This window comes from Aquarana catesbeiana, linkage group LG05, assembly GCF_042186555.1.
Source record: "Aquarana catesbeiana isolate 2022-GZ linkage group LG05, ASM4218655v1, whole genome shotgun sequence".
NCBI classification, from domain to species: Eukaryota; Metazoa; Chordata; class Amphibia; order Anura; family Ranidae; genus Aquarana; species Aquarana catesbeiana.
This window is the reverse complement of record NC_133328.1, coordinates 125,662,472-125,686,154: the sequence shown is the minus strand read 5'-3', so window position 1 is coordinate 125,686,154 and position 23,683 is coordinate 125,662,472. Positions and strand designations below refer to the sequence as shown.

Below are 23,683 nucleotides of genomic sequence, written 5' to 3'. Positions count from 1 at the left end.
GGTGTGTATGTGAAGCGCTCATTATTTATTGGTATTCTAAATGCACATTCTTTACTTTAGCATGCTTATTACAGTCTAAAATTACTATCTTCTTGGTATGCAATGCATGATAAGGCCACACAAGTTGTCCATCCATAGAGAAATGCCAATGAAGAGGAAAGGTAAGGGCGGTTCAGAGGTCCCAGAAAGGGAGGTCAACTGGGGAGGGTATATGGTGTTTCACATAGAATGGTTATTCACCCCCCTTTAAAATAATATTTTGTTGGTTTGCAGCCTGAAATGAAGAGAGACACAGTTTTTGTTTTATCACATCCAAGTGAAAGATATAACACCAACATATTAAAAAAAAAAAAAATCAAAAACAGAATCACTTGAAAAAAGGATCACCCCCTGGTAAGTCAGAGAAGGATGAATACCAAAAAATTTCAACGGCTTTATCAATGCCTAGAAGCACAGTGAAGTCTATTATTAAGTTTAAGGTATTTAGTACAACATAAACCCTCCCTGGATCAGGACGTCACTCCAAACTGGATGAAAGAGCTAGGAGGAAACTGGTCAGAGAGGCTACCAAGAGGCCTACAGCAACTCTGAAGCAGCTGCAGGAATTTAAGACAAACAGTGGTCATTGTGTGCATGCACATGAAGGTGCAACTTCACGTGTATATTCACCAAAGAATGTATTTATTTAGTTAATTTTAAACACAGATATAGAACAGCGCCATATCTACTTTATTTTCTTTCCAATCACATACTCCACCTAGTGGTAGTAATTAGTAAGGGCAGCAGTTCTTTTAGTTTTTTGTTTTGTTGTTAGTGTTCACTTCCTTTGCGCGGAATCATTCACATTTCCTGCATTGTGTGCATGCGACAACAATATCACAAATTCTCCACAAATGTGACTTATATGGGAGGGTTGTAAGAAAAAAGCCACTTCTCAAGAAAGGCCATATGCAGTCACTATTGACCTTTACCAAAACGAACCTTGAAGATTCTGAGGCCACAAAAAAAGGTGTTATGGTCAGATGAAACTAAAATTTAATGATTTGGCCTTAACACCAAATGATATGTCTGGTGGAAATCCAATATAGCTCACCATCCAAATAACACCACTCCTACAGTAAAGCATGGAGGTGGTAATATCCTGTTATGGGGGTGTTTCTCTGCAGCAGGGACTGGAGCACTTGTCAGGATAAAGTAAAAATGGATGGGGCAAAGTACCCACAAATTCTTGAGGAAAATCTGCTGCCCTCTGGCAGAAAGTTGTCAACGGGAAGAAGGTTTACCTTCCAAAATAACAATGACCAATAGCACAGAGCGAAAAATGACCACACAGTGGTTGAAGGAGAAATAGGTGAATGTCCTTGCATGGCCTAGTCAGAGCCCAGACTTAAACCCAATTGAAAATCTGTGGATTGACTTGAAGACTGCAGTCCACAAACGGTCACCATCAAATTTAATTGAACTTGAGCAGTTGTGCAAAGAAGAGTGGGCAAATATTGCAAAGTCTAGATGTGCAAAGTCAGTAGTGACATATCCCAACAGACTCAAGGTTGTCATTAAAGCAAACTGTGGTTCAACAAGATACTGACACAAGGGGTGATCCTTTTTCCAACTCGGTAATTCTGTTTTTGATTTTTTTACAGCTGGATAGAACAAAAACTGTCTGTCTTCAGTTCAGTTTGTGAAGCAACAAAATGTGATTATTTTAAAAGGAGGTGATTATTTTCTATACCCACTGTAATAACTGAACACTTTTTGTTGATCTGTGGAATATGATGGAGACAATACAGCTACCATATGCCTTCTTGTTGCTGCCAGAAACGGCAAGCAGCACAAATGAGAAAAAAATCTTATAATTAAAGAATGTGGGCTCAACATGTGCTGACATTAGTACCCATAGTTCTTGAATAGTACAATGTAAGTATATATAATGTGCAAGTACAGTATACTATTGGACTTAGATGGCATTCTAGTCTACTCCTATTAACCTGAATGATCTTGAAGTTTGTAAAGTTACTTTGTGAAGATCCCCACACATCCCCACACATTTACTTTCTTGAATTCTGTGACGTATTCACTATGCCCTGTTAGTAGGCACTACTGTGTCACAGAATTCACAGAGCCTACCTTCTGAATTGCAGATGTGCTGAGAGGAAGAGGATGGGCTGGGTACAGGAATCGCTGCTTGTGGGCAGCAAGGTACCATGGGATACAGTGCCTTGCAAAAGTATTCACCCCCCTTGACTTTTTACCTATTTTGTTACATTACAGCCTTTAGTTCAATGTTCTTTTAATCTTAATTATATGTGTTGGATCAGAACACAATAGTCTAAGTTGGTTTAGAAAAATTAGAAAAATAGTATACATAAAACTATTTTTCAGAAATAAAAAACTGATAATTGGCATGTGCATATGTATTCACCCCCTTTGTTATGAAGCCCATAAAAAGCTCTGATGCAACCAATTACCTCCAAAAGTCACATAATTAGTGAAATGATGTCCACCTGTGTGCAATCTAAGTGTCACATGATCTGTCATTAGATATATACACCTTTTTGAAAGGCCCCAGAGGCTGCAACACCTAAGCAAGAGCCACCACTAACCAACCACTGCCAAGAAGACCAAGGAACTCTCCAAACAAGTAAGGGACAATGTTGTTGAGAAGTACAAGTCAGAGTTAGGTTATAAAAAAATATCCAAATCTTTGATGATCCCTAGGAGCACCATCAAATCTATCATAACCAAATGGAAAGAACATGGCACAACAGCAAACCTGCCAAGAGACGGCCGCACACCAAAATTTACGGACCGGGCAAGGAGGGTATTAATCAGAGAGGCAGCACAGAGACCTAAGGTGACCCTGGAGGAGCTGCAGAGTTCCACAGCAGAGACTGGAGTATCTGTACATAGGACGACAATAAGCCGTACGCTCCATAGAGTTGGGCTTTATGGCAGAGTGGTCAGAAGAAAGCCATTACTTTCAGCAAAAAACAATATGGCGTGTTTTGAGTTTGCGAAAAGGCATGTGGGAGACTCCCAAAATATATGGAGGAAGGTGCTCTGGTCTGATGAGAAAAAAAATGTAACTTTTTGGCCATCAAAGAAAACGCTATGTCTGGCGCAAACCCAACACATCACATCACCCAAAGAAAACCATCCCTATTTCAGCAGTCGGGACTAGGAAACTGGTCAGAGTTGAGGGAAAGATGGATGGTGCTAAATACAGGGATATTCTTGAGCAAAACCTGTACCACTCTGTGTGTGATTTGAGGCTAGGACGGAGGTTCACCTTCCAGCAGGACAATGACCCCAAACACACTGCTAAAGTAACACTTGAGTGGTGTAAGGCTTCATTCCCACGAGTTGGATCCGCTGCCACGGAGTCCGCCTCTGTCCGCCAGCTCAACGGGAGATCTCTCCATTGATATCTGCTGAGCCGGCGGATGACAGGTCCCTCTCTGCTAACTGAGCGGGGAGGGGTTTGTCGAACACCGCTGGTTGCTATGTAGAGATCGGACGAAAATGGACAGCATGTCCATTTTCATCAGATCTCACCCGATCCGATTCGCCAGGGACAGATGCGAACGTAGGGTCATCCGGTCTGATTTTAGCGGATCGGACCAGGTCGGATGTCAGCGGACATGTCACCGCTGACATCCGTCGCTCCATAGACTAACATGGAGCGCCCGTTCAGGTCCACTGACAAAACTGACAGGCGGACCTGAACGGTCCGACAGTGTGAAAGGGGCCTAAGGGGAAACATGTAAATGTGTTGGAATGGCCCAAGCAAAGCCCAGACCTCAATCCAATAGAAAATCTGTGGTCTAAAAACTTAAAGATTGCTGTTCACAAGCACAAACCATCCAACTTGAAGGAGCTGGAGCAGTTTTGCAAAGAGGAATGGGCAAAAATCCCAGTGGTAAGATGTGGCAAGCGCATAGAGACTTATCCAAAACGACTTGGAGCTGTGCTAGCTGCAAAAGGTGGCTCTACAAAGTATTTGCTTTAGGGGGGTGAATATTTATGCACATTTTAGTTATGCACCTTAAAAAATGAAAAATTTAAAGCTCCCCGTCCTGCCAATCTCGCGTTCGCAGAAGCAAACACATATGTAAGTCGCGCCCGCATATGAAAACAGTGTTCAAACCACACATGTGAGGTATAGCCGCGATCATTAGAGCGAGAGTAATAATTCTAGCACTAGACCTCCTCTGTAATTTAAAACTGGTAACCTGTAGAAATTTTCAGATGTTGCCTATGGAGATTTTGAAGGGTCAAAGTTTACGCCGAGTAAATTGATACATTCCATAAGAAGGCGCAAATTTGAAGCGTGAGATGTTGAGTATCAATTTACTCGGCGTAACATTATCTTTCACAACATAAAAAAAAAAAAAATGGCTAACTTTACTGCTGTCTTATTTTTTATTTTAAAAAACTGTATTTTTTCCAAAATAAATTGCGCTTGTAAGACCGATGTGCAAATATGTTGTAAGACCACCATTTTATTATCTAAGGTGTTTGAAAAAAAAATATATAATGCTTGGGGGTTCTAAGTAATTTTCTAGCAAAAAAAAAATTGTTCTAAACACTAAAGTCTGAAAAGTAGGCCCAGGCCTTAAGTAGTTAGTGGTTGTAAAGTAAACCCTTACATATATATACCAGTGAAGGGACTATCACACACATGGACACACATGGAGGAAACAAACCTTTCTACATAAGCTGTATCTGTCTATCTGCAGTATTCTCTTCTTTACATCTGTTCAAAGTGCTGAATTTATAAGCTTGTCTGAGAGTTCAGAAAAAAGGGGCAGAGAGCTGAAGTTACGCCTTGCAGAGTTCAGGGAGGAGAGGTCTAAGAGCTGATTTGAGGGAAGGGACCCCCCCCCCCCCCCCCCTTTACACAGCTCACAGGAACAGAGCTGGGGCTGTCAATTTGTAAGAGGTCCCTCCCCGTCACCATTTTTGTCAGGAAAGCTGATAGCAGAGGAACAAAGCAGCAGACAGAAATTACACTTTTAATTGAGACACACTATAGAGATATATTCTTTGTTCATGTTTTATGTCTGAGGTTTACGATCACTTTAAAAATTGAAAACAAACGTCAGAGGAGAAACCGTAAAGCTGCAGGGAATCCAGGAAGTTGTGAAATAAGATGGCCAGCAGACAGAACTCACAACATGAAAGGAGATTTTTCAAGCAAGCGTATATTGGATTATCAAATATAACTATTGTTTGTATCTTTATTATAATGCTGATGTTATAAAATGAAAATGTATGTTTTGACCATGGATCTCCTTTAACAGACCATTAATACTTTGCCAGTGCTGGTGTAAAAGTGTACAGTGTGTGTGGACAGTCAGAACATCAGCAAGACCCGCTTCTGCTTGTGTCTAAGCTAACATCATATTGTCCATTGGCACTTAATGAACATAAAGATGTGTTTCCTTGAGAACTACAAATTCCTGACAACCCTGATTCCGGGGTTTACAGTTCTTTTTAGGTTGCATTTCTAGTGCTACTGACCCGTGATTTATTTCCATTATGAAATCCTTTTCATATTCATTATCCATCCCTGTTGTCACTGCTCTATTTGTTCACTATATTTATACAAATTGTTTAACTACTAACTAGTTATACTAATTATATTTATAAATCTTTTATATAGATTGTCTTACTACTAGCATGTTATGGCGTTCTTATTTGTATATTTATTGTGATTCACTTGTTCTTGGATAGGATAACTATCACGTTTTTCAAGAAAAATTCTGAGGAAGTCTCCCTGTACTGTGAGATTTACCAGGAGACCAAGCAATGCTCGTCCCTGGAGAATTTTTAGAAGGCTATGCCTAGGCTGCCTTGCTATGTAGTTAATCTATTCCCTAGAACAAATTAAGTTTGCAGATCATAGATACTGCAAATTCTTGCTTTCTCCCTTTTGTAACTGACCAATTACTTTTTTCTAAAGAAGAACTTAATGAATGGAAGATCAATGGTAGGAGGGAGGTGAGTATTTATGTGAACATCTTTGTACCTTACTATGTACAGTATCTCACAAAAGTGAGTACACCCCTCACATTTTTGTAAATATTTTACTATATCTTTTAATGTGACAACACTGAAGAAATTACACTTTGCTACCATGTAAACTAGTGAGTATACAGCTTGTATAACCGTGTAAATTTGCTGCCCCCTCAAAATAACTAAACCGCTGCAACAAAAGTGAGTACATCCCTAAGCGAAAATGTCCAAATTGGGCCCAAAGTGTCAATATTTTGTGTGGCCACCAATATTTTCCAGCACTGCCTTAACCCTCTTGGGAATGGAGTTCACTAGAGCTTCACACGTTGCCACTGGAGTCCCCTTCAACTCCTCCATGACGACATCGCAGAGCTGGTGGATGTTAGAGACCATGCACTCCGCCACCTTCCATTTGAGGATGCCCCACAGATGCTCAATAGGGTTTAGGTCTGGAGACATGCTTGGCCAGTCCATCACCTTTACCCTCAGCTTCTTTAGCAAGGCAGTGGTCTTCTTGGAAGTGTGTTTGGGGTTGTTATCATGTTGGAATACTGCCCTGCGGCCCAGTCTCCGAAGAGAGGGGATCATGCTCTGCTTCAGTATGTCACAGTACATGCTGGAATTCATGTTCCCTCAATGAACTGTAGATCCCCAGTGCTGGTAGCACTCATTCAGCCCTAGACAATGACACTCCCACCAACATGCTTGACTGTAGGCAAGACACACTTGTCTTTGTACTCCTCACCTGGTTGCCGCCACACACGCTTGACACCATCTGAACCAAATACGTTTATCTTGGTCTCATCAGACCACAGGACATAGTTCGAGTAATCCATGTCCTTAGTCTGTTTGTCTTCAGCAAACTGTTTGTGGGCTTTCTTGTGCATCATCATCAGAGGCTTCCTTCTGGGACGACAGCCATGCAGACCAATTTGATGCAGTGTGCGACGTATGATCTGAGCATTGACAAGCTGACCCCCCACCCCTTCAAGCTCTGTAGCAATGCTGGCAGCACTCATATGTCTATTTCCCAAAGACAACCTCTGGATATGACGCTGAGCACATTCACTCAACATCTTTGGTCGACCATGGCGGGCCTGTTCTGAGTGGAACCTGTCCTGTTAAACCACTGTATGGTCTTGGCCACTGTGCTGCAGCTCAATTTTTAGAGTCTTGGCAATCTTCTTATAGCCTAGGCCATCTTCATATAGAGAAACAATTCTTTTTTTTAGATCCTTAGAGTTCTTTGCCATGAGGTGCCATGTTGAATGTCCACTGACCAGCATGAGAGAGTGAGAGCGATAACACCAAATTTAACACACTTGCTCCCCATTCACACCTGAGACCTTGTAACACTAATGAGTCACAGGACACCGGGGAGGGAAAATGGCTACTTGGGCCCAATTTGGACATTTTCACTTGGTGGTACTCACTTTTGTTGCCAGAAGTTTAGACATTAATGGCTGTGTTGAGTTATTTTGAGGGAACAGCAAATTTACACTGTTATACAAGCTGTATACTCACTACTTTACATTGTAGCAAAGTGTCATTTCTTCAGTGTTGTCACATGAAAAGATATAATAAAATATTTACAAAAATGTGAGGGGTGTACTCACTTTTGTGAGATACTGTAAATAGGCCCTTTGATAGTCCGGGGTTAGGAAACTTCTGGGACCTTGCTCCTACCTCTAGGTAATGGTGATTTCCCACAGGTTTCAGTTTTGCCTAGTTCAGGTAGTTGTATTTACAGTAATAGGAAAAGCAACACTACTCCAGGTGATCTGATCACTCAACTGAGGATCAGGTGCCGGTCCAGTCCACAAACTGGATACACTAGAAGGAGTATGCAGAGGAGATGACCCCATTCCAATCTTTAGAAAAATGCGTAGCTTTATTCCATAGAATCCACATCAGACATCAAATGAGCACGATACATAAGGAAGTTGTACAAGTTATACAAGTTGTATTTACAGGCCAATGGATCCTGCACATAGCTGAGTTTTGGACAAAGAGCCACAGAAATTTGTATAATTAGCTTACTACACTGAAATACCCCTGTAACCAGTCCCTGCTTGGTGATATTGCCCTCTGCTGCTTAACAACTTGCTTACTGGGCACTTAAACCCCCCTCCTGCCCAGACCAATTTTGGGCTTTCAGCGCTGTCGCACTTTGAATGACAATTGCGCAGTCATACAACACTGTACCCAAATGAAATTTGTATCATTTTTTTCCCACAAATAGAGCTTTCTTTTGGTGGTATTTAATCACAGCTGGGGTTTTTATTTTTTGCTAAACAAACAAAAAAAGATGGAAATTTTTGAAAAAAAAAAAATCATGTTTAATAGTTTGTTATAAAATTTTGCAAACAGGTAATTTTTCTCCTTCATTGATATGCACTGATGAGGCGGCACTGGTGGGCACTGATAGGCTGCACTGATGGGCACGGATAGGCACAGATAAGGCGGCACTGATAGGCACAGTTAAGGCGGCACTGATAGGCACAGTTAAGGCGGCACTGATGGGGACAGATAAGGCGGTACTGATGGGCACAGATAAGGCGGCACTGATGGCCACGGATGGGCGGCACGGATGGGCGGCACAGATGGGTGGCACGGATGGGTGGCACGGATGGGTGGCACGGATAGGTGGCACGGATAGGTGGCACGGATGGGGGGCACTGATGGGCGGCACTGATGGGCGGCACTGATGGGCGGCACTGATGGGTGGCACTGATGGGCAGTGATGGGCGGCACTGATGGGCACTTATGGGCACTGGTAGGTGACACTGATGGGCACTGATAGGTTGCACTGATGTGGGTGCTGATGGGTGGCACTGATGTGGGTGCTGATGGGTGGCACTGATGGGTGGCACTGTGGGCACTGATGGGTGGCACTGTGGGCACTGATGGGTGGCACTGTGGGCACTGATGGGTGGCGCTGATTGATGGCACTGTGGGCACTGATGGGTGACTCTGGTGGGCACTGGTAGGCAGCACTGCTGCCTATTGCTTTGAGTTATAAGATCGCCGTGATCGGGACTGATGTCCCGATCACGGCCACCGGTGATCGGGTTTTTTTTTTCCTCCTCACGCTGTCAGCGCGAGGAGGAAAAATAGCCGATTACCGGCTCTGTTTACATCACATGATCAGCTGTCATTGGCTGACAGCTGATCATGTGGTAAGGGGTCGGGACCAACCCCTTACTCTGATCTGTGATCAGGCGAGTCTCATAGACTCGCTGATCACTGAGCGCGCCGCGCGCGCCCTGCAGGGGGCGCGCAGGCCGCTCGTGCATGGGACGACGTCAATAGATCCGCGCTGTTGCCGTCATTTGGCAATGGCCCGGATATGAAGCGGTTAAAACTGAAATTTGAACTGTTTATATTTTGTCTTCCCTGGTTCCTTGTTCTCCCCACATCAACATGCTAATGACATTTTTAAATAAAACCTTATAATTTCCATTACATGTAGGTGAAGGAAAGCTGGCAGCTTCCGCAATGAATACATTTATTAATCCAGGTGTGGTACAAAATAATACAGGGCTTAGGCGTTTCAATGTGAAGCCTTATTCATGGCTTTTCTTTGTCTATATGTTTGCTTGAGTGCTAGGAGGACACTACAAGGCAGTGCACTGACCGTTTACCACCTCAGGTACACTAAAACACTACAGGCGTTTTCTACTATATTTCCATGATATACCTTATTTTTGACCCAGTGACATCATCACTTGGTCTATGTGCATGTCTATGCAGTGCAGGCAAATAATGACTGGTGGTAGGCGCTAACAAGGTGCTGTACATAGCTTCATAAAACATCACTGTTCCCTGTCTCAGTACTTCTATCAGTCCTGATCCAAGCAGTGAGATTGTTCTTAGAAGGTGTGTGCTAGTTATATTAATATATGTAATAAATCAGACAATGCTGCTTGCATAGGAAACAGATATTTAGTTGTGACTGCTTATTGATTTTCAATACATCACTGGAAAAAAATAATAATATTCACAATGATCTTGAGCTCTGTGGGAAATGAAAACTTCCTCACTTAATGTACCAATTTTGTGGAATCACTTAACCACTGGATGGTTTTACCCCCCTTCATGACAAGGGCACTGTGCTGGAAATTGCTCGGTCATGCAAAACTGTATGCAAATGTAATTTATATCATTTTTTTCACACTAATAGTGCTTTCTTTTGATGGTATTTAATCACCACAGTTTTTTTTTAATATTTTGTTATATAAGCGAAGAAATACTGTAAATTTTGGGGGAAAAAAAACATGTTTTCCTTAGTTTCTGTAAAATTTTGCAAACAAATACAATTTCTTCATAAATTTAGGCTAAAATATAGCCTGCTACATTTCTTGAGTTAAAATAACCCAAATCAGTGTATGTTATTTAGTCTGTGCGAAAGTCTACAAACTATGGTGTGTGTATATATATATATATATATAATATATATATATATATATATATATATATATATATATATATATTTGAAAACTGATCAATCCTGATATACTGTCTCATTTCTTGAGACCTGAAAATGCCAGGAAAGTAAAAATACCCCCAAATGACCCCCTTTTGAAAGAAGACACTCCAAGGTATTTCATAGGAGGCATGTATAGTTTTTTTGAAGTTGAAATTTTTTTTGGCACATTTTTTTAGAAAATGAAGAAATTAGTAAAATGTGTATAGCGGTCATAATATATGTATAAGATGATGTTGCATATATGTTATCATTTGGCGCCACCTAGCGCCCAAAATATAAAAGGACTGCATCTTTATTTTCTATTACTGTTCAGAAGTTGACATGGAAGTACTTTGTTTGTTTACCTCTGGACATTAACTTGACCTACCCAGAATGCTGAACAACTCCCATGAATCTTAAGGGAACAGACTGCATTGTGGGAAGCCTATAAAAGGGCTGGGAGCGGCGATCTTAGGGCTCTTGGACACGCATAGCCAGCCTGGGAGGATCTGTGTGAAGTCTCCAGCACAGCGCGGCCTACCTCCACGAAGCAGCGATCCGAGTAACGGCACTGTGTTACACCAGAGAGCTGGACTGGTGGCGGGGCAAGACTGGAAAGGAGTCTGAGGAGCCTGTCGGAGTCATCTGGGAGTTCCGGAGCATTTTATAGTGTGGATCGGAGCAGCGCAGCAGTGCTGGCCAGCCGGAGGCAGAACACTGAACATCTGAACGGAGTCCTCTGACAACACTGTCCTGGTTGGGTGAGAGGGCTGTTGCCCACAAGTTCCTTGATGCACTTTTATACACACATGTACACAAGACAGAGTTGCTGGGACCCTTAGTTCCACAAGCAGATTCAAGAGGAATTAGTACTGAGTCTCTTGCATCAAAGTTTGTTAAAGTGCCACAACACCGGAGCCTGGTTTTCATCTTCTCAGTATACTTTGATGAGGAGTCATTAACCCTTGGATTACAAAATTATCTTGTTTGCTAGCAGAAGAAAAGAAGATAAAGAAAGACTGTTCAGTAACACAAGGCCTTGGGTCCCCTTACCATATTGGGGTAGTGTGATATTAATAGAGGGAGCTCCCAAATTGTTGTACTATACTTAATCAAGTTATCATTTGGTTTAGTATAGCCAATAAGCGAGCAGGAAATAGGACAGTGCTCAGAGTGAGATAGATTCACTCTGACGGTTATCCTATTTGCTTTGCTATATCATTCATACGTTACTTCAGACATTTTATATCTGTATTTTATCCTTGTAATATAAAGTTAAGTTGACTGTCAGACTATGTTGGTCTGATGGTACAACTATTGTAGTACACCCCTTTAAAGTAATTACAGTACACAAAGATTTACTTAAGTATAACTGTGTGGGTGTTATTTTCTTTGTATCCTCAAGCAAGTGGAGATCACGGTAAAGACAAACAGGTATACTATATTGTGCACTGTGAATTTGTTTTAAGGTTTTGTGGTGATCGCACACTATTACACATGATGGAACCCGAAGTGTCAGAGGTAAGGGTAGCTCCAAGGGTCTGGGATGGCCAGTGGGGAAATGAACAAATTAGCAGCTCCTACGGGGGTAGTGCTCTTCATGTGTTTGTTTTCTCACAATTTTTTTATTTTTACATACTGACACCAGTGTAGTACAGCATCAAGATATGACTGGTGTGATGGTGATCAAGGATACTGACTGGTGACGGTATGTAGAAAAAAAAACTTTAATAAATGATTATCTATATCCTAATATGGGGTGATGCCAGCTATCATGTATGCTTCCCGTAAGGCACCAGCCTTCTCAAATGTATATTGCACAACTGTCTATCTCTCACATATCCCAGCCACCGGAACAGAGAAATTAATAAAAAGGGGGGTTGACAATGTGCCTTACAGGGAAAACAGTAAAAAAAACTCACATGGTACAGGGTGCTAGGTACCGTGTCATAGCTGTGGGCCAATTACAGCATCATAATAGTAAGCAAGTACTCATGAATGGAAGCCAGCCATGAATTTAAGTCACTCATGACTGTTTTGTGTACATGTGATCGCTATGGTTGTTCACAGCGGACAGGTGCTAAGTGCCGTGATCCGCTGTGTTCACTGGACACATCGTTCACGGGATTGCACTGCTGCGTGCCCAGGGGGGGCACCAGTGTGCATGTGTGCCACAACGTACATCGAATGTCGCAGTACCTGCAGCTGCCGCCAGCTCGCAGTAAATGTACTGTGGGAGGGTGGCCAGTGATTAAAGTGTATGTTACCCTAAATATTTTTTTGCTATCTGTGCGTTCACGTATCTATATTTTTTAAATCTTAATCTCTATCATTTTCATGGGTTTGTTCTATCCTCTCTCTGAATTACCCAATTGATCCTGCCAGTCACTTTTCTTCCATGTTCTAAACTGACCACACAAAGCACAGAAGCTGATCAGTTCAGGTTGCATCCTTTGGCTGGCCATTCAGAGGTACAGGACACTGTACAGACACACACAGCATGCATGTATTGGTTAGTCTGTTCAGCCACCACACCCCCCCAGCCAATCACAGCCTGCCTCTGGCACACACACCCTTCAAATCACAGTCTGTCTCTTGAACACACTCCCTGCTCAAGCAGTGCAGCCTGCATCTTGCCTCAGGCTAAACTGACTGGAATAGATGCGCATTGTGTGTTTGTACAGTGTCCTGTTAATCACCCCCATACTGTATTATTAGAAAGTGTCTTGAACATTGTATGTTCACAACAGCTTTAATCTTAGCACATAGTCTATCTTTATACCTGTATCTGATTTATGTAGTAAGAAAGTTTGCTTTTAGTTGACATGTAGGAATTTGCAATGTTCATTTCATTAATTTCTGTGGCTCCCAATTAAATGTGGGCTAAGATCATGGAGCAAAAGTGCCATTACTCACAGCAAACATCAGAATCCTGTAAAATGAATGCTCCTTGAGCTGTTAGATGAATACAGCTTTTATGCTAACTGGAGTTCCCCTTTACACACATTCCTATTTTAAGCACTGTACATACTTGAAACAGCTAAGAAAGTGAATAAAACACATCTTCCAAATCCCAGGCATGATGAGGAACGGCTCTAGGTGGAGCTGCAACTGAGTGTGCTTGGCCTTTGGGGTTCTCCAGAGAGCATTCACATAGTTGGCTTGCATTCTTTTCGAATCTCAGGCACCGACAGAGCTACACCAGAGCTACAAAGCTAAATATATGACATAAGCCATGCGTTCTATACAACAGCATGCCAGCATACAAACAACAATGGTTAGCGGAGACATAGAGAATTAATTCTAGCATTAAACAGAGCAAATGGTACTTGTGTAGGATTAATACATGATACTTGATATATTAAAGGTGCACTCTGGGATAAGCAAATATTGCCTAAATACAATGTCCATGTGTATTCTACCTTGGATCTTGGTGTGCTTTGTGTATTTCTTCCAGATCTGTGCAGTAATCCAGTGTGAAAGGTTGCACAGGAGCTTCCTGTAATAAAGACCAGTCAATGCTGCTCTATTTTCTTGTGCAGGGAGACTGGTCTTGTCTCCACCCCCTCATGTAATGTTTTTTTTTCAGGCAGCCTGTAGTGGGTGGGGCCTGCTTTGTCCATCCCACAGCTATGCTCTCTGCACAGGCTATGTGCAACACAGTGATGAAGTGACTGATACATTTATAAAGTATAATCTGGGTTTGTGGACATTTGGTGCACACAAAGGGGATTAATAACCTTCATGGCTGTTGAGGAATATATTTAGAGAAACTTCTGCTTCACCTTTAAAATGTATTTTCCAGTATGCTTTGGCATAACTGCATAAGTACAGCCCAGTATCCACAAGATGAGATGAGACAGATCTTTTACATGTGAGATATAACAAGCATGCAGTATCTGAAGTCATTATCTTTTACATGTGAGATATAACAAGCATGCAGTATCTGAAGTCATTACTTCCAGATCTTATCCAGGATGCTGTGAAATTGTTTGTGGTCATTGAATAATCATTTCCTTACTCCCACAAGAATTCCCGCTACGTGATTTTGTGGACCAATTTGTGTGCAATTTTGCGTGTCGTACAGGGCACCACATGCCTTTGTTGCCTGAAAGGAAGTTCCTGTTCCTTTTTCAAGTAACATACTTTACACATATTTTGAAAGGTGCAGTTTGCCACAATTGCTGCGTGACAATCGTGGCAGAATTGCATCGCGTTTGGGGTGCCAATAAGCGATAATGACAACCAAACGCACATTGCGATTCTGCCTGCAATTCCATATTCCAGAGTGTGAATGGAGCTTGCCCTTGCACGGGGTAAATGTAGCCTGCACTGGGTTAAAGGTTTGCAGTTCAGTTGGTTATTCCAAGTACAAAAAAATATAGCATTTTATTGTTCATCTCTCTGTAATTGGCCCTGTGAAGGTTGCAAAAACAACTCTTGAGACCCTGAGCACCTTGTGGGCAACAATTTGTGTACACACAATTATCACGGTTTCACTTTAAGATTTAATGTTTGTTTCAGACTGGGGGGAACGTTGGGAGGTAGGTAGGCACTAATTTTACTTTTACCCAAGCTATAATGTTGGGAAATCCAGTGATTTTTTTTACAGGCTACTGCAGAGAATTGTGAAATGTATTAGAAAGCTATATTTGCAGATTCGGGTTCCAATATCCCAACAGAATAACTTGAACAATGTTCTTAATGAAAACGAATAACTCATTTTTAGGAATGATTTAAAAATGAGTTACAAGAGTCACAATAAGGTATCCACTGACCAGTGTTGATTACTCCTTGTAAAACTGCTGTTATCTACAACGGAAAAGCCTCTTCCACACACTGGATCACATGATGTCCAATGCCTGTAAAATCTGTTTTATGCATATAGAGATATATAGACTTTGTTTTGCAAATAAACAATAAACATTTTTGCAAGAGCATTATAGGTTAGAGAAAGTCACAGCAAAGGAGGTGCTTACTTTCTTTTCCACTCTATTAGACCCGGCCAGGACCCCCAAGGTGGATCTCTGCAACCCCTACAACCCTATGCCTACCAAGATCTGTATGGTGCTTAGTAAAGTGTATTTTGTAATTCTTCACACTGCTAACTGTGCCTAGGCCACCCCCATATTGGAGACCCCCATATTATTCATTTTTATTGCTCCTCCTGGCAGTCCCACTCTATTGGTTGAGCTTTTGAAGGCCAGACAAAACCTGAGCCCTGACTGCACTTCTGTAACCAGTGCCTCCTAGTATGAGTTCTTTATCACAGGGAATTTGTATTCAATACTGACGGATCCAGCATCTTTCTTTTGAGTATAAAAAGTTTCTCATACCTGATAAATAAATAATAAAATAAATAATTGTCCACAGTTATCATTGCAAGTTGTGCTGCAGTTCGCAATCAAAAAATAAAACACCAAGCAGACACAGCTTAAAATTATGAATGTTTACTATGAATTTTTCTACAGACTGAAGTTCACCTTTTTCAAAACAGTGTAAAAAATACCAGCAAATGTGTAAATGTCCCAGCTGGTTAACCATTTATGAGAGTGTAATGTTCAATACATATTACATCTTGTAAGTGCTGTGATATTTCTTGCTTACTGTGATTTTTGTGGTTACATTTGCAAGTTTAGACTAAGTAATCTGTGAAAGAGATCTGAACTGTAAGTGTAATGTAGGATGTGGTGGTCTTATTTAAGGCTGTGGTTTTCCCTTTATGTAACTATAACTAAAACTGTGATTTCACTTCTAACATAAAAAACCTTTAAGGTGAGTTGGGAATGTCAGCATCCGCAAAGCCTTCGGTTTATTCACAGATCTCTGTAAAGTGTATAATAGTTACTTAACGAATATCCATAAAAATTTGTGATGAAAATGTGCTGCAAATTAAAAGGTTACTGGTAATAGTAGGTGGGCTGCTATAAAGAGGCACTGCATCCGATATACAGTAATTGCATAGATAACATGAACAAAATAAACAGTAGACTTTTGTGGATTTTTTGTTTGTATAGTTTGTTTGTAATCAAGCTTGGATGAATGTAGGATGCATATGCTATACTTGTGGAACCACTGTGAAAGCAGAGAATCACTATAGTAATCACCATTACCACAGTGATCACCGTTGTCTTCCATGTCCTGTGCCAAGCAGCTGTCCTACTACATAGTACACATTGGGGGGGGATCTCTCACCCGGCACAGGACAAATCTCATTGCATTTTTCTCAACAAATGCAGTGTTTTTTTATTCAATGAGGTAGAGATCATAATGTCAAGGCCCAGCATCTCCACCTTATCCAATCAGAGAACTATTTGCATTAATTGAGAAAATTCAAGCTGTTCTGTGAATGGCATTCGCGTTGAGCGAACAACCCTGTTTTCACTATATGGCAGGGCAGCTGCTCAGCACAGGACCCATAAGATAGCAGAGCTTACTGTAGTAGCAGTGACTATTACAGTGATTGTCCACTTCCACAACAATCCTACAGGTAAGGCATATGCATATGTACATTGGTCCAAGCTGGATGTACCCAAAACCCAGGAACCTGCACTCAGGAGAGCCTAGGAGCGACCACCTCAGTGTCCCAGTGTTCTGCTCAGCATGAAGGAATGAGAATGTGTTGTGCTGGCTTTGTCGCACCAGGGACAATTCCAGTGTCCTCCAGAGAGTCTGTGCTGCCCACCTGGATCTGATTGAGGGGCGATTCAGAAGGCACACTTGGATGAACCAGCTTTGTCCATATTGGGGTAAATGGGAGAGTGGGCCCCATAACTGAAACCCTGCGGGTGGCATGTATACATGAGGACACTAGAGATTACCCACTGGTACCAGTGACAATAGATCATGGTTGGGATGGATGTTGAGGAAACTTCCCAACTACAGGTTATGTCTTAGGAGGATTGGGAGGAAGGCTCCTATAGTCCATCATAAGCAAAGGAGGGGTGTATACAGTGGCGCTCAGCGGATGACAAGTGCTAGGTAGTCCAGCAAAATTATGGATAGTGATACAGGACTCCTGGTGGTATAGTCCAGAGGTGAGGGTGGCTTAGACCCTACTATAAGTTCATTGCTAAATACGGGGTTGAAAAGTCCAGGTAGGTTGGAGGGTTAAGGGATCTGGGTGGATTAAAAGTGCTCAAGATGTGCAGCCAGCTATGAGAGAGGAACAGCCTGAGGAAAAAGCACGCATGCTCCAAACACATGCCCGACGGCCCCGTGTCCCACATTCAGTGACGTCACAGCTGTCGAGAGAGACGACTGCCAAACACACTTGGAGCCTTGGAGATACCCAGAGCAAGTGAGTTATCAGCAGCACCATATACCGCCAGCCTTCTGGACTCAGGGCTACATAGAGAGGCCAACATTGTGACATGCCTGATTAACCCCCTCCTTTGTAAGTTGGCAATTTAATATTTTAATAAATCATGTGCCTATTTTAACTTACTATTCTAGTCCATCATATCCTGTCCTGGTAGTGTCAAGGGGTGCATTTGTTGCTGCCCAAATGTGGAACCCTCACAATAAAATCTGTCAGAAAACTAGTTACAGTGGTCAGTGGGGTATCACAAGTGCCTGAGGCCAAAAGAAGGTTTCCACCCTTTGCCGTCAATGGTTTACCAGTTGCTATACTGATTTACCAATGTCCAAGGTGAGGGGGTCGACAAGTTACTGGTCCCCCAATCTTTTAGACACATAGTACTCAATTTGGGCCACAATGACACATTGGGGGGTCACCTAGGAGCAGAGGAAACAGTGGCACAGATTATAGACTGGTTCTACTGACCGGGAGTTACTGCTGAGGTGAAAAGATATTGTAGTTCATGCCCCACTTGTCGGCTAACTGCTGCAGTGTTGCATTTTAGGAACCCCTTAGTGTCTCTGCCTATTATCAAGGTACAACTTCAGCATATTGTGATGGATCTGGCGGGCCCTCTGGAGAAGTTGGCTCAGAGACACTAGTACATCCTGGTGGTGGCACAATTATATAATGAGGTATCCAGAGGCGGTCCCTCTGAGGAAAACTTCTTCCAAAGCAATTGCTTGAGAGTTATTTAACATGTTGTCAAGGACTAGGTTCCCTGAAAAGAACTTGGTAGACCAAAGCACTCTATTCATGGCAAATGTGATGGCAGACCTATGCAAGGTATTTCAGATAAAACAATTGCATTCTTCAGTTTATCACCCCAGACAGATGGGCTGGTCAAAAGGTTCAATAGGATGCTAAAATCTATGGTCAATTGGGTGGTGCAAAAAGATGAAAGGATTGGGATGGCTTATTCAAAGCACTCATGTTTGCCATCAGAGAAGAACCTTAAACATCTACTGAGCTTTTCTCAGTTTTCAGTTTGTTTATGGGCAAAAATCAAGGGTGGTTGCTTGACCTGGTTAAGGAAACCTGGCATAGTGACTCTTCCCTCCATAAAACAGAGAAGGGTGTACAATCGATCTGCCAGACTTAGACAGTTCCAAGTTGAAGACCAGGGGGCTGTGCTTATCTCCACAGTGGAGAGCAAATTCCTGGCCAGGTGGCAAGGGCCATGTGATGGTGGTAGAAAAGTAGAGTATATAGAGTATATATATATATATATATGAGAGAGAGAGTTATAGAGTACACCAACCTGGGAAGTGAAAGCCTTACCATATTTACCATGTGAATCTGTTAAAACCCTGGAAAGACCAAGAGCAGGTAGCTGCCCTGGCTGAGGCTAAATCTAAGCCCCATGTGGTGTGGAATTAGTCCCAGTTGCCACCATCCTATCAAAGCCACAAACTCAGCAGGTATGAGAGTTTTTACAGAGGAATATGGAGATTTTTTGGGGACTGCCAGGCTTTACCATAATAATTGAGCATGACGCTGTCACAGAGCCTAATGTAAAGATCTGAGTAAAATCCTGTCACATTCCCAAGGCACACAGAAAAGCGGTATCTGGGGAAGTTTGGAAAATCCTTAAACTCGATATCACTGAGAAATCACAGAGCAATGCACTGGCCTGAAAAGAGCCTCCAACTCTGATTACAGGAACTTTGATGCTGGAAGCAGGGCGGCCATCAGAGGGGGACAGCCCATACACATGTAGGGAGCCCGGGCATCCTAAAGGGCCCGTCGCCCGGGCCCCAACCATGGCTGGAGCCCCCCCCCCAAGCTGCCTTGATAAGTTGTGCAGGGCAAAGCGCTCCTACTACCTTCAAGCTCCTCATGTACCAGTTGGCCAATTCAGCAGGGAAGGAAGGGGGCAGGGCCGTCTTATCCAGCGGAGAGTGCCCAGGGGCACAGGTGCTCATGGGGCCTCATCAGGACCGGCCCCAACCTAGGGGGATGCTGCTGGCCCTGGGGTGCAAATACATTCTTCCACAGCACAAGGTTATCCAACTCCTCCAGCTGCAGCCCCTCTGCTCCCTCACAGAGCCCTCCCCCACTTATATCAGCTCACTCTCCTTCCTGGGTCACAACTCCTTCCACCTTCTTTCCGGATTAGTTATTTTCACTTATTCCTGCTGCACCTGGATGGCTCACCTCCTGCTTCATTCCTTCATTCTCTATCTACACTTCCAGTATGCAGACACTTTCACGCCGATCCGATCCTCCTCCCCTCTCCCCCGTTAACTTTATGTACTCTATTGTTTCTTCCTGTGCTATCTGCTCTCCCCTCCATAAATCTGCACTACAAACGTGGCTGCAGCCTTCAGTCTCACCTCTGGACATTCCACACTAGTCCACACTTCCATCTGTTATGTATGCGTTCTATCCCAGCTAATTTTTTATCTCTTCCAACTGTCCTGCACCCTAGCATGTTCAATGCAGCTTTTTAAAGCAGAGCTCTACCCAAAAGGGGAAGCTCTGTTTTAAGGCCTCCTCCCTCACTCCAGTTTGTGAAATAGAGCTTTTGAGGAGCAGGGGGAGCGGGTACCCAATTTTGAAAGGTACTCACTCCAACTTCTGCCTTGACCGCCTAGGTGATCAGAAGCTGAAGTTCTTCTCCCCCTCTCTTCCGCAATATTCTGGGGCACGTGCCAGGTCCCAGAAGACACCGGACCATTCACAGTGCACAGCGCCGCTCGCGCATTTGCAGTGGGCACCCAGCTGTGAAGCTGCAAGCTGTCACAGCCGGGTGCCCATAGTAAGGATGCCTATATCGGGGAGAGAGACACACAGGGTAAAAAAAGCTGGGCCAAGCACAGTGCTGGATCCTAGGACAGGTGAGTGGCTGTTTATTATTAAGTGTGTATGTGTGGAAGTATAAACCACCACCAAAACTGCGCAAATGGCAAAAAACAAAAAGTATAATGGTAAAATTAATAATAATAGGAGCAGCTCATTGTAAGTATATAAGTGAAAAAAGAAGAATGAATTAAAAATGTATTCATTAGAACCGCGCTCTCTCAAAAATAATTAAAGTGCATGTGCTCAAAGTACATAGACCAATGTCAGCAAACACAATATATGTCTAACAATGAATGTAATTTCCACAAAGTTATCTGATTAGGTGTCCAAATCAAAATTCAAAAATCAAAAATGTGCAATTGGATCTTCCAATTCTTGGCAGACAGCAAAGGAGTAGATCTTCCACCACTATCACCAACCACACATCCTACTCACCAGAATCCGATGACACCCATTATAGGTAGTCATATACGCTTGTGAATAATGCCAATGGAACACCTCACAGCCACAGCTCACAGATGTATGGTTGGTGATGGTGGTGCAAAATCTACTCCTTTGCTGTCTGTCAAGAATTGGAAGATCCACATGCACATTTTTGATTTTGGATTTGGACACTTAATCAGATAACTTTGTGGACGTTACACATACATTTTTACAAATATATTGTGTTTGCTGACATTGGTCTATGTACTTTGAGCACATGCACTTTAATTATTTTTTGAGAGAGCGCGGTTCTAATTAATGAATTTTTAATCAATTCTTTTCTTTTCGCTGTTTATTATTAGTCAGCAGCTTCAGTTTTTGTAATATTTACATAGGAGACTGGAGTTCCTCTTTAATCAGCCCATAAATTAGTAGTTTTTTTCCCCCTTCAGCCAGCAGTCTGATGGAAGAATGAACAGAATCTACACAATGTCCCCCACCAGTACATTGTATTCTGGCACTATCAGAATAAAGTAACCATCAGCTCCACTTAAATGGGTCGCAGACAGTACTGACCACTGAATGCAACGTGGGGGTGGGGGTAGGTAAAATCATGTCCCAACCACCTGTTTTTACTGCCCCCACAAGTCTAAATGAGGCCAGTAAAAGCAGGCAGTTGAGCCATGGCTCTACCCCCTTGACCACCCATCTCAGGGCTGTATGCCTGGCGAAAATGAAATGTCACCATGAATGGGGCTGCACCGTAACAGCCCTGCTGCCACATGCAGTGCACATAGTTGAGGTACAGTGGGTGAGCAATTTCAGGGTGAAAACATGCAGTGAGAAGGAACCATATCACTCCTTCACTGCCTGTCAAACACCAGCAATGACAGCTGAACATTTGAATGAGCCCTTTCAGCTCCTCTTTCTCCCTCAGAGCCCCTTAGATCCCTTTAGTTCCATGCACCAACTCATTCCCAACTGGGGAATGTGTTTCTTCTGTGCCTTTCTCTGTCGCAAAAGTAAGACTTCAGGGGTCTGTTTAGACCTCTAATATCTCACCAAAGACCCCCCAACAGCGTTGCGGGAATAATGTAAAAAGTTATTTTAAAAAAACTGTTAAAAATTTAACTAAAAGTTCTAATCAGACTAAAAAGTCACACCCACTATGTAGTATAATTTAGCCTTACCCACAGATCTCCATCTTCCTTGTGGGGGCCCTGGTGCATTAACAAAAAAAAACAATAAATAATTGCGCTTCGAATTTCTACAGAATAAATGACATAAAGCTGCGATGTCCTAAATTGTGACACAAACACAACAAAAAATGCAAAAGAAAAAAATGTGGACTCGCGCTTGGCAAACAAATAAATGTGTGGCTGAGGAGTGCCACACAGTGCGGTGTATACATAAATATAATATTATGCCAAACTGTACCACGCACAATGTGAAAAATGGTGACGGGAACACATAAATCTCTCTAGTAAACAGTGCAATAGTATAAACAATGTAATCAAAGCTTCAGATAAAGTCCATGGGTAATAAGTAAAACAGAAAGTGAATCATGAAGGTCCATATGGGAGAAACCCAAAAGGTGATATGCAGTCCTAGATGATTCAAAATTGGGTAGAATCATAAATGTGTGGGTCCACCACCAAAAGAAAGGGGAGCCTGGCCGCTTACCGGAACCCCATGACCCCCCGTTACAGAGGGTCTAAATGGGCATTGAGATCCTGCTAGTCTGGAACTCCCACGAATGAGGATGGAAACTGGAAGGGCGTCAAGGACTGTGATGGAAATGGACGGATCCCCAAGGAAACTCAGCTCTCAGCATTATGTAGTCATCATAGGAAAAGAAAAAGGGAGGGCTCCCATAGTGTAAAATCAAAGGTGATTTATTAAAGTAAAAAAACATAAACACTCACATGTAGGTATAAAATCGTCATCAATAAAAGAACAACCTGTGGCACCGGCCGGATGGCCACAGGTAGCCCGTCCTGCTGGGTATACAGCGACAGTGGGAGGTGGCGCGATGAAGCCGCTCAGCCCTACGCTGCGTTTCGCAATAAGTTTGCGTCTTCCAGGGGCACGAGCTGCTCATCGCATCACCTCCCTTAAATAATAAAACAAAAAGCATCACTCTGGAGTCACCCAGGCCCGTATCCGCAATAGCCTAGAGCGCACCTGATGTCAGTGCGCAGACGCGCCGGGACTCCACTTCCGCACTAGCCTGAAACGAAATAAGACCGCGGCGCTAGTGCGCATGCGCGCCCCAAGGCTCCGTCAGCGTCACGCCGGGACTCCACTGCCGCACTAGCCTGAAACGAAATAAGACCGCGGCGCTAGTGCGCATGCGCGCCCCAAGGCTCCGTCAGCGTCACCCGATGTTAAATCAAATGATTGGATAAACAACCGGGGTCTCGTGCGCGTGCGCGCCCCCTATGTCCATCCCCCCACGTATTACATGTTAGGGATTCCACAGGTGAGCGCGGTGACAGTGAAGACCAAGTAATCATTAAAATAATGCTAACCAAGGATAAAAATGTAAATATATAAGAACCTGTGGCCCCAGCCAACAGAACCAATAAAGAGGGCCATCACCCATATTA

The 23,683-nt window shown here is 42.9% G+C and overlaps 1 long non-coding RNA gene across 1 annotated transcript; it reads right to left on the bottom strand.

The window, feature by feature from the left end:
- Window positions 1-10,513: 10,513 nt before the first annotated feature.
- Window positions 10,514-23,430, bottom strand: LOC141145825 (uncharacterized). Its single transcript, XR_012244661.1, has 3 exons — window positions 23,000-23,430; window positions 22,265-22,294; window positions 10,514-11,476 (listed from the first exon to the last, which is right to left on the bottom strand). It is a non-coding gene; the product is annotated as an uncharacterized lncRNA (long non-coding RNA).
- Between the last annotated feature and the right edge of the window lie 253 nt (window positions 23,431-23,683).